Source organism: Nycticebus coucang, chromosome 20, assembly GCF_027406575.1.
Source record: "Nycticebus coucang isolate mNycCou1 chromosome 20, mNycCou1.pri, whole genome shotgun sequence".
NCBI classification, from domain to species: domain Eukaryota; kingdom Metazoa; phylum Chordata; class Mammalia; order Primates; family Lorisidae; genus Nycticebus; species Nycticebus coucang.
Genome location: NC_069799.1, coordinates 68,034,098 through 68,046,678, shown reverse-complemented (window position 1 = coordinate 68,046,678; position 12,581 = coordinate 68,034,098).

Below are 12,581 nucleotides of genomic sequence, written 5' to 3'. Positions count from 1 at the left end.
AAGACATCACGTTACTTAGTGTGTTACTGCGCTTACACATAGTACCAGTAGGCTGGTTTGCTGGGATGGCTTTGGTGCAGAAGGCTGAAATTTTAGAGGACTGTTTTTCTTCTCAGTGTCCTTCATTCTAAAAAACTTCCTCCTGCTTGTACGGCTGCAGACGGAAGCAGATGTGGTGAAAGCGTTTTCTTGCCTTCTGTAAACAGCTGTATTCAGTGATCAGTAAAGTCTTGGTCCAAAAATATTTATAATATTCATGAATTGTTTTGTGATTTTAACTGCACCTAAATTTTAAGCCTTTCCACTTCCCTGTTCCCAGCTGTAGCATGAGCCTTGGGCATTGGTCTGAAGGAGTCCCTAATACTGTCACTTCCCATCTCCCCCACACTGCTGGTTGTCTGCCCCAAGGGGTGGACCAGCCTTTGTGTGGCCACGCTGAAGTCCACGGTGCTGGGGTCCACCCAGGCCCAACTCAGCCAGAGTTCCCCCACCATCGTCCTAATCCAAATGAGTATGGCAGCATGGTAGAGAAACTTGGCTCTCCCCCGGTCAGTCAGAGCAGCCAGTAACAGGATCTGAAGGGTCGAGGGATTGACATACTGAGAGAGGCTCTTTGACCAGTGGGCTACACAGAGGGGGAAGGAGACCAGTGCCCTCCCTCTTCCTCTGCGGGTCTGTCTGTGGTGTGGAGGGTCGGCAGGATGCGTCTGGAAGACATCTCACGACTGACACTGCATTCCCCCCAAGCTGTGTTGCTGCTGTGACAGCCTTCGCCTCCTTGCATGCTGCCTTTCCCCCTCTTTTCTTGCCCCTCATCCTTTTTGTTCCTTAGCCTTGCTGTGCCGGAATTGCACTTCCTAATAAAATCTCAGCGCACACACTCTGCTTGATCCTCCGTTGTCTAGGAAACACGGGAGCTGTGAGCACTGCTGCAGTACGTCACCCGGAGAGGCAGGTCTGCAGCCTGGAGAGCTGCAGCGGGCCACTCACCTGCCTCAGCTCTTAGCTTGTGGTGATGAGGAAATGTGCGCTCTCTTCAAGCCAGAAACATCCCACCCAGAACCAGGAGTCCTCTCCGTATGTGGCGGTCAGTGACTGGCCACCATGTGTGGACCGGCCATGACCTCGGTGTGACAGAAGTCACAGCTCACAGCCTCCGGGATGCAGAGCGACTCTGTGATGATGATCAGGGTGCATCTGGGATCAGGCAGGAAGACAGATTAAGCTACGTCAGCAGGTGCATGGGCACCCCACCACCTGCCCCACTTGCCGGAGGTGCCCTGTCCATAGCACACACCTGGCCTCGTGGGAGGTTTCCAGCATCACTGGACAGAGCATAAAGGGGCTGCGATTGTGTCCACAAACCACACAGCACACTGGTGACAGACAGACGGGGCTCAGACTACAGTGCGGCTGCTCTCAGCACTGTCCCTTGAGGACAGAGGTGAAGGGAAGCCGTCAGGTGGGTAGAGGCCACTAGGAGCGCACCGACTTGTGAAGCGTGGGCACACCTGAGCTGGGCGGGAGGACCTCCGTCCCGGGTGTCGACCTGCTCTCCCTCTGGCCTCTTCCCAGCACTCTCACACAGGACATGCACGTGGTGGTCCTTTTGGAGAGGAAGGGGTTTGCGCGTGGCTCTGACCATATGCTCTCTCACCAAGGCCAAGTGCCCACCCATCCAGCAGCAGAGTCCAGTGCTTAGTTCTGGGCATGGGGCTGTTCCTTGGGGAATCATTATGCTATAAGTGGCAGGTCAGCCACACACTCCTCACTGCCTGGGAGGCAGCTTCCTCCATACCAAGACCGACACATTCTGCACATGTGGGGTGCCCTCTCTGCCTGAGAAACCACATCCCACACAAACCCCTGAGGCCAAACCGAATGGTCCAGACACTCAGCAATTCATACAATTTTACCTTACAACCCCCGCTCCCATTCGGGGGAGAAATATGCAGCGTGCACCAGTGAGCTGGGGACATGAATGTCCCATGGCCTGGGTCCCTGGCAGTGTGAGGACCCGGGGGTGGGAGGGACACTGACCACTCAGCTAGGGTTGACTCCATGTTCTGGGGGCTCATACAATTCTGGGGAAAGGTGATAATATGAAAGACCACAAGGAAACACACTCAGGTGAGTGGCAGGGAGTGGCGAGCACTCAGACGGATACCAATGTGCCTTTTTCAGCAAGGAAAACATCTGAAAGCCCATTTTTTTGCACTCAGCAAGATTGCCAAAAAATTTACAATGGCTGAGAGTGTCCATACATTTATTTAGAATATAATTTAATATATTTCCCATGTTAGTAAAAGCCTGCATTGAATTTGGGAAGGAAAATACATTTTTATATAAACACCAATTGAGTTTTTTTTATATTGAGAAATAAATTCTCTACAGGGAGGGGATTAAACATTGAGAGATATTTTACTTGGAAAATGTCAAACTAACATTGGGTTCCTGAGATAAACATTATTTTGTAATAAAGTGTGTTACAGATATTTTGTAAGGAAACATTACATAGATTATATAATGTATAAAACATTAGATGTACACACAATATAAACATAAAATACATTTCAGTTTGTCAAGTTTTTATATTTTTTTAATGAGTGATCTTGTCTTGTCATATCCCTTTATCTATTAATTCTCAGCAACTGCATCGTACGCATGTTTAGTTTTGTTTCTTTCTTTCTTTTTTTTTTTTTTTTTTTACAGTTTTTGGCCAGGGCCAAGCCGGGTTTGAACCCACCACTCCTGGTATATGAGGCTGGCACCCTACTCCTTGAGCCACAGGCGCCGCCCTGCGTGTTTAGTTTTGTAAGGAACCGTCAAGGGCCTTCCCAAGTGTGGGGCATCTTGCATTTCTGCCTGTGGAGCAGGAGTTTCTGTTCCGCACTTTCTCATCAGCGATTGGTTTTATCACTACTCTGGATCTAGGCTGTTCTAATCGGTGTCTGGTGGTATCTAACTGCTGTTTTAATTTGATGATGTGATATTTTAAATGATGTGATACTGTTTTTCATGTGGCTTTTTCTATCTGTGCATCTCCTGTGGTGAGATGTCTGTGTAGATCCTTCACTCACTTTTTTTATTGGGTTATTTCTTGTTTCTGAGTTTAAAGAGGCTTTGCCTATTGTGGCCAGGTCATGGACCAAGCATGTGTTTTGCAAAGATTTTCTGCCAGCCTCTGACCTGTCGTCTCATTGTCTTAACGGTGCATTTTGTAGAGCAGAGTTTTAGGGTTTACTGAGCTCCACCTGCTCAGGGCTTCTTTCAGCAATTGTGCTTTAGGTGTTGTGTCTAAAAAGTCAGAGCCACACTCAGAATCCTCTAGATTCTCTCTCATATTATCGTCTTCTACAAGTTTTGTGGTTTTGTATTTTGCATCTGAGTTTATGGTTGATTTGGGGTTAATTTTGTGAAGGATGTAGGTTTGTGCTTAGATTCTTTAGTTTTCCTTTTTGCATGCAGATGTCCAGATGGTTCAGCCCACTTTCTGAGAAGACTACCATTTGTCCATTGTAGTGTCTTTGCTTCTTTGCTGAAGTTCAGTGGATGTTGTCTGTGCAGGTCTGTCTCGGGACCTCTACCTTCCCCCCTGCAGGTCTATTCCTTCACCCACACTGGCCTGCTTTACTGCCAGAGCTTTATCATGCGTCCTCACAGAGTTCATTCTTCAGGTTTTCTTTTCTCCTTCAGACTTGGGTTGGCTATCTTGGGGGTTTGTCTTCTCCATATAAACTAGGTTGAATATGTTGCTCTCACCAAATAACTTGCCAGGATTTTGATGAGCATTGTATTGAAACTATAGACCAAGAGGGAAACAACTTCCTTCTTGATGATATTGAGTCTTCTTATCCATAAACATGGACTATCCATTTATTTCATTCTTCTTTGATTTCTTTCATCAGAGTTTTTTAGTTTTCCTTATGTAGATTCCACATGTTTTGTTACATTTATACCCGTGTTTCATTTTTGAGGTGCTAAGGTAAATGATATTGTGTTTTTAATTGAAATTCCAACTGTTCATTGCTGGTATGTAGACTTGTGATTGCCTTTGTGTATTTATCTTATATCTGGCAACTTTGCTATAAGTGCTTATTAGTTGAGAAATCTTTGGTTGACTGTTGGGATTTTCTACATAAAAAATTGTGCCATCTGTGAACAAAGATACTTTATTTCTTCATATACATATGAAGTCTTCTGTTATTATATTAGGTAGGATTTCCATAGTATAAAATGAAAACAAAGTTGTAAGAGGGTACATCCTTGCCTTGTTTCTGATGTTGGAGGGACTATTCTTTTTAATAATGAGTATACAAAAGCCCATTCATATTGTGGATGATACATTTGGCATTTATAAAACATTCAAAATTTTAAATATTAAAAATATAGTAAAATTGTGTTTTCTAACTTAGAGGTTAGGAAAAGAAAACCAACAGATGGAATATAATGAGCTTAATTTAGTAGCATCAATCACATTGCAAAATAAAGTACTGATATTTTAATAGGAACACTTTGAGGGGTCTACTAATAATTAAATGTCAAACTGCTTTCTGAAGATAAATACCTGTTTAGGGCTAGCTTATCCTTATCCTCAAATTAAAAGGTCACATAAAGGTACATGATCATAAGACCAACAGCATCTCTTAACCTGTCTACATCAAATGCCCGACTTCACAAGTGATACAGTCAAATGCAAATGTGTTTTCTTAGAATAATGATGCTTACAAGATGTTATGATTTTGGTAGTGTAGAAAATAACATAGTCCTTGCCTGGTTAAAAGCATGCAGTGGACTGTAGCATTTAAGTTCCTGGAAGAAAACAGAATAATATATTGAGAGAATGTGAACAGTGATTTCAAGATATAGTTTACAAAGGTGTGGTCAGAGCAGAGGAACCACCACATGACTGCAGTGATGGGGAGCAGGGGACATTCCCACACGAGAGGGCTGACTGTGGGGAGAGGGTTGCCTGATATGTGCCTGATGCCTCACTGCTGACCACACAGCCAGTCTCCAGCACCCCAGGAAGCTGGTGTGCCAATGTCCAGACTTCATCCCTTCCTTTCTTCCATCATTTACTCATGTGCCCACCAACTAAGACCAATTAGATGTCATCGGGCAAGAGAGCCCTGGATACCACCCACACAGGAGGGTCATCTGGCCAGGAAATGGTGAGGAGGTGGAGGGAGGGCATCTGGTTGTGTGAGCTGAGGTGAACTGCCTGTGGAAGGCAAACACCATGTTTCGGACAAGACAAGGAGAGGTGTCTATCAGTTCTGGTTGATCCGTGGTCGGGAGGGGTCTTCCAAGCCAGTCATTCCCTGCCTACAATGCTCGACACTCACCTGTTAGGTCTCCAGGATAACTGCTCAAGCATGTACCTCCATAGGGACATTTGTCTTCAGCAGGATTTATTATTTGTTCTGGGCTATGAGATTTATTAATGACTGAATGTTTGTGCCTCCCAAATTTGTATGTTGAAATACAACCCCCAATGTGATTATACTGAGATGGGGTCTTGGGAAGGTGACTATGTCTGAGGATGGAGGCTGCCCATGGGATTAGCACCCTTACAAAATCCCTTGTAAGAGACTTCAGATACACCAGGGTGGGGGCTGCGTGTGAGGAGAATGGGCCTGAGAGACAACGGAGGCGAGGGTGAGGTGAGGAGACACCAGCCACCTGTGAGCATGTGGAGGCAGGAGTGAAGATCACTGGGAGGCCGGCCTTCAGGAAGAAAAGTGCTGGTAAGTGAGGAGAGAGCTGCAGAGTCAGTGGTGGAGACTGGAAGTGAGGAGTTGGGAAAAAATTAGGACTCTGGTGAAATAGTCACCAAGGCAACATACGACGTGGCTGATGGGTGCTGCAGTGTCACTTCTGCTGTGCATGAGCGGCTGAGCCATTCACACCTGTTCATGTGGGCTGCAGTCCCCCCCAGAGCATCCCTGTATGTCAAAACAGTCTGACTCCAGGGCGGTGCCTGTGGTTCATAGGAGTAGGGCCCTGGCCCCACATGCCAGAGGTGGTGGGTTCAAACCCAGCCCCGGCCAGAAACTGCAAAAAATAAAACAAAACAAAACAAAAAAGTCCCCAAAAAACCCCAGTCTGACTCCATGGCATTCCTGTAGCTCTGTCCTCTGTTAGGGTCAAAACGAAATTTCCCACATGCACATTGTCCTTCAAATAGCCATTTCACCAGCTTCCTGGCTAATGTGTGTATTTTACATTGTTTCTCTCTCTGAATGAAAGTTGATCCACACATGTGCACAGAACATGCACACACCACATGCTCACATAGGCATGCACGTGAGCTCATATGCACACACACACACGTGCATATACATACATACACAGCTCATATGCACACACACACCCATAGACATGCACACACACCCACACATACACCACCAGGTATGTGTGTGCACACAGACACACCCTCATCACACTTCTCTTTCAACGCACCCCACTTAGAGTCTCAAAGCCCACAATGGAAGTTTCTCAGTGTCACCCTTCAGATGGCAATTATGTGATTAGTGCGAGGAACATGCTCATATTTCATTGTCTGTCCCAGGATGTCTAGCACAGGTCTCTATTAAAAACATTCTAGGTAATTGCTTATTGTTCTATTGGTAGTGACTGATATTTTAGGCATCCTTTAAGGAGAACCATCTCGCCCTTAGTACTCAGAGGAAGGAAAGTGGGGTGCCATGCCCTCGGGATGGCTCACCTGTGCCAGGTACAGGCTACACTTCCCTCAGCACTCTTATATAATACAGTGAGGTGTTTGCTAAAAATACAAGTTTCAGAGATTTTTTTCCCACTTGGATTGGAGCTGAGTTGCTCTGCACATTCTGTGGAGAAGAGGCTGAACTCCTGTTAGTTAGCATATGAGTCAGCTGTCTATATTTGTGACATGGACTTTAGGGGTGCATATATTTATTTGAGAATGGCACCTGAGGGAATAAGGAATCAAGATGAGCATCTGAAGTTGCCTCTATCTGATGCCTGAGCAAATGTCGAATTCTACCAATTCTGTACAAAAATCACACAAGCATGCAAGTTAATTGTTTGGAATTTTCAATGCAGAAAATCTGAGAGAATGAGTTTTTCATTTTCCATTATTTTTGCGTAGTGTAGACACCTAAAACCTAAAAATTGTGCTGCATTTTTAAGCAGGATGCGTGAGCCCTGTTTTCCACTGCCTAACACCCCACTCTGCACAGTTGCCTGTGAGGTGGGCAGTGCTATTTTGGCCTCACATCTGGCCTTAGGATGCATTTCAGGGGAGTAAAATCATGTTTGGAAAACTATCTTCTACCCTCAATGCTGATTGAGGTAAGTCACAGGTGTCGGTGACACACAGGACATTAGCGGGAGGGAAGTTTTATTTGTCTGCATGACAAAACAAGAAGGAAAAAGCAGCCCAGGGGGCAGGGAGGACAGACAATGAAGCTGTGTTGCCTAAGACCAGCAAGGACAGGCAGCCCTGGGCAGCTCAGTGTGACCTGGGTGACTTGGGGTGACCCTGGGCAGCTCAGGGTGACCTGGGTGCACAGCTGGTGTGGGTCGAGTGCAAACATACCAGATTGTTCCACTTCTCATGAAATCAGGTAGATACATCACAAGCTGTCTTTTTTTTTTTTTAAAAAAAAATAACACATTTTATGTCAGTGCAACAAATGATGAACATGTAAGATAATCTGAGACTTTCCCGGCAACAGACATTGGGCAGGAAGGAGCAACCAAATGTTATATTCAATACAATTTCTGTTTTAAAAGATAAATTATCTTGCCTTTTTAATGTAAAAACAAAGCCAAGGTGGGCAAGGAAAATGACTTTATGGAGGAAGGAGTGACAGGCAGGCGGGTCTGCGCACCAGCATCTGGCCTCTCTACCAGCATGAGCTTCGCCAGATCCCCCCGGACACGCGTTTTCCTAAACAGTTACTCTTCAACTTCACAAACAGCCAAACAACATATGGGATGATTACAATTTGCATAACATATGAGGTGGGAGATGTCCCATAAATTCTCCGTTTGTTGCACACTTTCTTTCTGGAAGCAACAAACCCACGAGGAAAAGCAAAGGCTTCGATTTGTGATCAAACATTTCAAACTGGCCTCTCTTCTAACATGGCCCACTTTTCTGTTACTCCAGTTAAGCACAACTATCTTTTCTTCTTTAGTTGAGTGAACTCTTTCTGGTCTCAAGTAATACTTTGGTTTTGGGTGATGCTCTAAGTCAATGGAGCAGTATTTGTGTTTCTACCTGAACTGCGTTTACTGAATTCACTGTGCTGGAGACACTGGGAGTCCTGACGAGACCCCACGGTGGGGCTTTCTCCCCTGAGGAGGAAATTTTCCTCGGGTTCAGAGAGAGCAAGTGGGTCTTCTTCACCCGCCCCTTCCCCAGGATTCCCGGTATTCCACATTCCACAATTTCAGTTGCTCACAGTCAGTTGTGGTTCAAAAATATTACACACAAGATATTTTGAGATAGATAGAGAGACCACATGGACGTAACTTGCATTACAGTAGATTGTTATAATTGTTCTATTTTATTATTAGTTATTGGTCTTACTCTCTTACTGTGCATAATTTATACATTAATTGTATCACGGGAATGTATGTATAAGAAAAAGACATCATATACAAGCTTCGGCACCATCTACACTGGGACATAACTCCTTTGGATCAAAGAGGCTGTTGTATTATTATTATTATTATTTTTATTTTTAAAATAAGCACATGTTATTTAGATAATCAGTAAGAAACACAAAATGCAGCCATGTCCTCTGGGAAAAAGGACAAACTGACCTGTAACTTCCCGGCAGGCCTCCCACGCTATCTGAGGAGCTCTCTAACACCTGATTTCAGTAAGTATGTTAGAACCATCAGATCCGAAATCTAAAGGCATGCGGTGTTATCCACTATAAGGAATTTTATCACATGAGATGCAAATAAAATAAATGAATGCCAGTGAAAAGTCATAAACACTACTCTTACAGAAAAAATAAAGAAAATTTAAAAAGATTTAGCATTACATTTTTTTCCTTGGACCATAGTAAAGCAGTAATTATTTTCAAAATTTGAATTTGTAATAGAAATGTATCTTTTCACATCAAAAATGTTGACTTTGTTGGTGTGTTTATATGTAATTCTTTGAAATAACATCCCCAAATATTTCAAGGTCTCTAGCATGGGAGCAAAGGGGGTGACTCAGAGCTTCATGTTTGGGTGAGGGGCATGTAGGTGAGGGCTCAGCATGGTGTGCAGGGGTGTGGGCACAGGGTGGCTGGTGTCTCCTGGGACCCCACTAGAAAGGGATTGCCTTAGGTCAGGTGCAGGGCTCATGGCAGCAGTGAGGAGGCCCACGTCCTAACTGTCCCTCTGTCCTAGGGAAAACCTTGAGATCAGCTCCCAGGTCTGCAGTGTGCAGAGTGTAGCTAAAGGAGGCCCAGGCCTGTGAGCTCAAGGCTGGGCACACAGTCTCCCACCTGGCCCTCACCCAGGCCTCTGTGGACAGCTCACACCCGACCTCTTGTCCAGCCAGCAAGAGAGGAGGTGGCTGTGTCCTAAACCACATGTGTGACAGAAATATTCTTGTGTGTAGGTCTGTAACACATGTGCACATGCCTGTAAGTCTGGATTGTTTCTTCAGAAAACAGTGGTGATAGGAAGGAGGGAGGGAGAGACAGAGAGAGACAGAGACAGAGAGAGACAGAGACAGAGAGATAAACAGAGACAGAGAGAGACAGAGACAGAGACAGAGAGAGAAACAGACAGAGACAGAGAGACAGAGAGAGATAAACAGAGACAGAGAGAGAAAGAGAGAGATAAACAGAGACAGAGAGAGACAGAGACAGAGAGAGACAGAGACAGAGAGAGATACAGAGAGAGAAACAGAGACAGAGAGAGAGACAGAGACAGAGAGAGACAGAGACAGAGAGAGACAGAGAGAGAAACAGACAGAGAGAGACAGAGAGAGGTGGAGGAAAGAATTTATTTTGAGCAGTTGACCCCAAAACGGAGGAGGCTGAGCAGCCCCCAGAGCTGCGGTCGTGTAACTGGGGACTGGGAGGCCCGTCTGAACTTCAGCCAAGCCCAAGGCTGAGGACTGATGGAGGTTTGTCTTTAATGAGACGTTTTGTTCTCTTCAGGACGTCCATGGCCGGGATGAGGACCACCCACGTTGGGGGGCAGTTTCTCTCACTCAGTCTACTGATTCAAGCACTAGTCTGAGCCAGAAACCCCCACACAGGCCCGCAGATAATGGCAAATACCTTGGCCTCCCACAGCCCCTCCAGTTGACACACAAAAGTAATTTTTATATATATGATAAAGCAATAATCATTTTCAAAATTAGAATTATGTAATATTTATATATGTATGTTATATATTTTATATAAGACATGTATATTATATACTGGATGTGACATATAAAATATACAATGTATGTAAAATATGTATATATGTAAATTTAGACTAATGCTAGAAATTGGAGTTAAAAAAAGCAATTTTAGCCAACATATCTATAATAAAGTCAAAAAATAATTTCTAAGATATGACACAATTTTGAGAAAATAACAATTTTCTCTAGTTTTTCATGACTTAAAATCTGATTTTCACATTTTGCCTGTAATGCCATAGGATTGTAATTCTTCTGTGAGGTAGAATACACTACTCCTTTCCAGCACATAGAAATTTAAGGAAGGGCCAAGCGGACTGTCCAACTTCTCATTTAAGAAAAAAAGAATGTATGTTAGGAGATTTATTAAAACACAGCATTTCCATCTCGGAATTGTATTTTTTTTTTGAGCTTTCAAAAATAATTTAATTAATGATCTTTAAAAATGTTCCACCACACCAGTGTTGAAAGTCATTGCTCTAGCTATCAGCCGAGTCAGGCTAGCATCTCCTCGGCTTTCTCTATTTAAGACAGAAAATTTTTATTTTTTTTTATTAAATCATAGCTGTGTACATTAATGCATTTATGGGGCACAATGTGCTATTTCGGCATTGCATTTTTGATGACATATTTATTCAAATAGCTGAATGCACAGACTCAAATTTAAAGCTCAAAAGTTTCTTGTTATACACTAAAGGAGGAAATCTAAAAAAGAATACAAAATTTTACATGTATACACATACACACACACACGTATATAAATATATGTATTGAGAGAGATGTGCAAACATATATAATGTGATAAATATAATGGTTAGAAACGGACTTTTTTCTTTAATTCAAGTGTATGAAATTCAAAATCAAGTTAAAAATAAAATCTTAATTTGTATTCTAAGATATTAAATCTGTCCAAATCGAATAAGGACTATATTCAACCATGAGACCATTCATACCTAAATTAGCAAATAAATGTTTGGAATGATTCTTTAAGCTACAAATCAGTTTCCCCTTTACAACTGGATCAACACAGGCTCACTGAGTCTGTTCATTAGGGCTCCACACGGAGCTCGCTGTGCTGTAAGGGAAACAGAAATGGTTTGAAGAAAATCTGTTCTGTAAATCAGGGTGTGGATGGAAAGGCGGGCTGGGGCTTCTGTAGGCTTCGCTGCCTGGATGAGCCTGCACAGCCCATGTGGGGGTCTCCCTGAAGCCTGCAGTCCCAGGACCCTGCACAGCCCATGTGGGGGGTCTCCCTGAAGCGTGAGGTCTCAAGATCCTGCACAGCCCATGTAGGGGTCTCCTTGCAGCCTGCCATCCCGTGAGCCTGCACAGTCCGTGTGGGGGTCTCCCTGAAGCCTGCTGTCCCGTGAGCCTGCACAGCCCGTGTGGGAGTCTCCCTGCAGCCTGCTGTCCTGGGAGTGAAGTGACTCAGGGAAGGCGTCCTAACAAAGGGGACATCTCAGTCCTTTCTCCTTAGGAACTGTTTGAGGGAGACAAGTAGTAAGTGGAAGCATGTGAAATTAATGTGTTTGCACATTAGAATCCATCCGTTATTAGGGGTCTTTAGGGTTTAGCCTAAAGAGCCACTTGATGGAATCTGTCTCAATGCCTTCAAGAGAACACGAGCATGTCTGTGGTATCCACCCAAACTGGAAGTTGGAGATGGGCTGTAGACCACAAAGTTTCAACACAGAGAACTTTGGAGATGAGGGAGGTGATATTTTCCCTGTATGCTTTACGCCATCAGTGGAGCATTCTTCAGATGGACATGGACAGCACAGCAGCACAAGGTGCAAGAGGTCAGTTGGCCTGCGGACTCACCAAGTCCATGGGTCAGCAGCTGCTCTCAGGAGGTTCCAACTACCTGATTCCCTCCTTGGTCACTTTAGCATTTGACTTCCATTGCAGGTGGACTCTACCGGTCTGAAGGCCCCACGCTTGGCCGACTCTGACGGGCCGTTTCTGAGCCTGTCTCTGGTCCACCTTGTCCCTCCCTAGATCTTGTCCCAGGCAAACTCTGCCCATCCCGGGGGTCCGAACCCAAACCCTTCTTCTCCTAAACTCTTCCTTTATCCAAATATCCTATTTCTCAATTTATCAGACCCTTTCCACACCCATAACCTTTAACCTACATGTTATCTTTGATTGCATGTCAATTTCTCACCCATCT